This window comes from Quercus robur, chromosome 8 (genome assembly GCF_932294415.1).
Source record: "Quercus robur chromosome 8, dhQueRobu3.1, whole genome shotgun sequence".
In the NCBI taxonomy this organism is placed as follows: Eukaryota; Viridiplantae; Streptophyta; class Magnoliopsida; order Fagales; family Fagaceae; genus Quercus; species Quercus robur.
The window spans coordinates 11,945,879-11,950,294 of record NC_065541.1 but is presented as its reverse complement, the minus strand read 5'-3'; positions in this window follow the sequence as shown (position 1 = coordinate 11,950,294).

Sequence of the window (4,416 nt, the reverse complement as noted above, 5' to 3'; positions counted from 1 at the left end):
TGGTAGGTGTCTTTCCTCTGCCATGACGTGATTTGGTAGGGTCCTTCCCAGTTGGGGCCGAGCTTCCCGTGGGTAAGGTCTCTAGCAGCGGCCATGACTTTCCTTAGAACAAGATCTCCTACCTGAAAGTCTCGGTGTCGGACCCGGGAATTATAGTGCTTGGCCATGCGGCCCTGGTATCGTGTGAGTCTTTGTTCGACTGTCGCCCTGATTTCGTCAATTAGATCGAGCTGTAGACGCATAGCCTCGTTGTTCTTGCTTTCATTATGATTGTCCACCCTGTAGCTTGTGAGTCCAACCTCGACTGGGATGACTTCTTCGCTCCTGTATGTTAGCCTAAATGGTGTCTCTCCTGTAGGTGTCTTTGCTGTCGTCTTGTATGCCCATAGTATGCTTGGCAGCTCTTCGGGCCATATACCCTTTGCCCCCTCGAGTCGAGTCTTGATAATTTTGAGCAAGGATCGGTTCGTGACTTCTACTTGTCCATTAGCTTGAGGGTGGGCGGGGGAGAAGTAGTGATTTGTGATCCCAACTGCAAGCAAAAATCCCGGAAGGAGTCGTTGTCGAATTGTTTCCCGTTGTCTGAGACTAAGACTTATGGAGGGGCCACGTTGGCTATTGCTCACGAAGTCTATTCTGACGCTGCCACATACTCCATACGGTTGTGGCGAAAACAGCCACGTTGAAGACAGACCCTTGCTCCAAAACAGCCTCAAAGAGATCCAAGAAAGATCTAAAAACCCTCTGATACAGTTTGGTGAAGCAGAAACTCGATTTCCAAACCGCCTTCGCATGGTCGCATAGCCATAGCATGTGTAAAATTGTTTCTTGGTGTTCTTCACAAAGTCCACTGGGATTTGCTGATGTGCCATGTTTTGCTTTATAGGTAGCGAGTCCTTTACTGCTCTCCAAATGAAGTGCTTGGCTTTTTGGGGAGTTCTGATCTTCCAAATTCTTTTCCACACATTCCCAACCATCCCACCAGAGGAAGAAGGAGAAGAGTTAAGCACCTCAGATGCAAGCATGTGGTAAGCTGTTTTGACTGTGTAGCTACCATCAGGCGACAAAGGCCACACAAAACAGTTCACTTAGCGCAACTTGCTCATGTAAATCCTCCTTATTGCCTCCACTTCCCAAGGATAAAAGGAGCTCTCCAGCAACTCAATATTCCACTCCGTAGTATTAGGATAGAAAAGATCATAGACTTTCTCTACACTTGCATCCAACCTTGGTGAAACTATCTTGCCTCTTCTAGGTTCAAGAAGCCATTTATGCTCCCAAATACTAATAGAATGCCCATCCCCAACCCTCCAAATAGCACCTTTTAGAATCACCTCTCTAGATTGTAAGATACTTTTCCACGCATAGGACCCATTCGAAGAGATAGGGGCCTCCAAAATGCTACCCTCTAGAAAGTATTTAGCACTTAGGACTTTGTACAATAAAGTATTCCTTTTGTGGTACAACCGCCAAACCTGCTTTGCAAGCATTGCCTTATTAAAAGTTTGGATATCTCGAAAGCCCATACCACTAACTGATTTGGATGAACACAAAGTACTCCATTTCACCCAATAAATCTTCTTTGTCTCCCCTTGCCCTCACCAAAACTTCTGGATCATTAACTCAATATCTTTGCATAGGCTTACCGGAAGCTTAAATACACTCATTGAGTATGCCAAAATTGATTGGATAACGGCCTTTATCATAATCTCCTTATCGGCTTTTGAAAGCAACTTTTCTTTCCATCCTTGCATTTTGGACCAAATGCGTTCTTTAATTTGGGTAAAGCATGCCTTCTTATTCCTTCCTACAAAAGAAGGTAATCCCAAATGCTTCTCATAATGTTGAATTGCTAGAAAGCCTATAGACTCCTTAATTGCTTCTTGGGTAGCATCACTTGTGTTTTTGCTGAAGAAAAGAGTAGTCTTTTCCTTATTCACTACTTGACCTGATGCTGCTTCATAGGTGGTTAGGAGTTCTTTTATTTTCTCACATTCCTCCAAGGTGGACCTACAAAATAAGAGGCAATCATCTGCAAAAAAGAGATGGGTTAACTTCGATCCCCTTCTACAAATTGAGAAGCCATGAATCTCCCCATTATTTGCGGCTTTTCTTAGTATAGAGTTTAGCCTTTCTGCACAAAAAATAAATAGATTAGGAGACAAAAGGTCCCCTTGTCTAATTCCTTGAGTTGGTGAAATCATTCCTTGTGGCTTCCCATTCACCAAGATGGAATAGGAAACAGTAGTGATGCACTCCATAATTAGTGACACCCAAGATCTATGAAAATCCATCTTCAATAGAATTTTCTCCAAGAAAACCCATTCCACCTTGTCATACGCCTTGCTCATGTCAAGCTTTAGAGCCATGAAACTTGTTTTTCCTGTACAACTTGTCTTCATATGATGCAATGATTCATAAGTAATCAAAATTTTATCAATAATCAACCTCTCAGCAATGAAAGCACTTTGAGTTTCTGAGATGATGTTATTTAGCATAGGTTTTAACCTATTTGCAATAACTTTACAGACAATTTTGTAGATCACATTGCATAAACTTATAGGTCTAAAATTTGACACTCTTTCTGGATTTTTTACTTTTGGGATCAAAGCAATAAAAGTATGATTAATTGACTTTAAGATAGATCCAGAATTAAGGCAAGATAACACAGCTTGAGTAATATCCATACCCACATCTGACCAATAAGTTTGATAAAAGAGTGGAGGCATACCATCCGGTCCAGGGGCTTTTAAGGGAGCCATTTCTTTTATGGCACATTCCACTTCTTCTCTTGTGTATGGGCCTGTAAGCTTGGCATTCATCTCCCACGTGACCACCTCTTGGACACCTTCTAAAATGCTCTCTAAATTATGCATGTTGGATGTTGTGAATAAACCAGCATAAAAGTTAACAAGCACCTGAGAAATCACTCCCTCCTCTGTTTGCCAAACTCCACTATTGTCCCTGAGTCCTTTGATGAAATTCCTTCGTTTTCTTTGAGTGGCTGTTCCATGGAAGAACTTGGTGTTCCTATCTCCACTCTTAATCCATTGAACTCTAGCCACATCTGTTCAACTTTTTCAACTTCTTGTTGCAGTGTTTGAGCTTCACAGCAGCTATAAGCATAGGAGTGCCTTCCGCTTGAGTTGCCCATGCTCTAGCCACCGTGTTGCTGCACCCCGGGTTTGCTGTCCACATCGCTTCGAACCTAAACGGCTTACGCTTCCATTTTTTCCTCTCCCCAATAGGATCAAGGGAAAGTAGCAAAGGTCTGTGATCAAACGGGAAGCAATGAAGGTGTTCAACTCTACCCGTGGGAAACCGATCTAACCATTCCTAGTTGGCAACACCTCTGTCCAGCCACTCCCATACCAACTCACCCCTCCGTCTTCCATGCCACATAAAGTTCGGTCTTGTGTACCCTAAGTCAACGAAATCACCTTCATCTAACACCTCTTGAAAAGACTACACGAGATTATGGGACCGTGGCACCCCTCCACTCTTATCACTCACCTTCAACAGTGCGTTAAAATCACCGAAAACACACCATGGTAGTTTTAGTTTTGAGCATAGCATGCATAACATATCCTACCCTTCACTTCTTCTAGATGTCTGAAGCTCCCCATAGAATCCCGTCAAGCACCATGCATTCTCTGTACGCCCATGCACAATGGTGTCAATGTGATAGTTTGAGAAGCTGTCAACCTATACTACATCTTCATCCCTCCATAACATAGCCAAGCCTCCCCCTCTTCCATAACTAGGAACTGTAAAACACCCATCAAACTTTAACTAAGACCGAACCCATTCCATATGTTCTCTATCCGACCATGTCTTCGATAAAAACACAATCACGAGACCTTTTGCTTGCACTAAGTCTACAAGCTCACCAACTGCTCGGCAGTTCCATGCTAAAAGAATCATTAGTGTCGACAGGGCTGGGAACCAGTCGCCACCGTTGTCATTGTGTTTTCGTTAGCCACCTTCTTCTTACTCACCTCCAATTCACTGTCTTCCTCTTCCCCGCCTCTATGTGTTCTTTTTATTAATAGAGATAAACTTTGCACTATGGGCTCACTAATAATTCTATCTCTGTGGACCCAGCCTCTAGATTTTATTTTTCCTTCATCTTGGGCCGTAACCGCACTTAAGTCCAAGCCCAATGACTTAAGCCCACTTATAGTATGCTTTGTTGACTGCACCGAACCTTCCTTTAAAGTGTTCGCTTCCTGTGAATCCTTAAATCCCTCTATGTGATCATATTTCTTCAACTCATCATTAATGCCCTTTAACTGCTCCTGAAAATCCGCTCCCTACACGTTGTTGACCAAATTTGAAACTGTTGAACTGTTCAAATTTGTTTCCATATCTGTAGTGGTCCCATTAATGCCCTCCGGATATTGCGAAAACGCATTA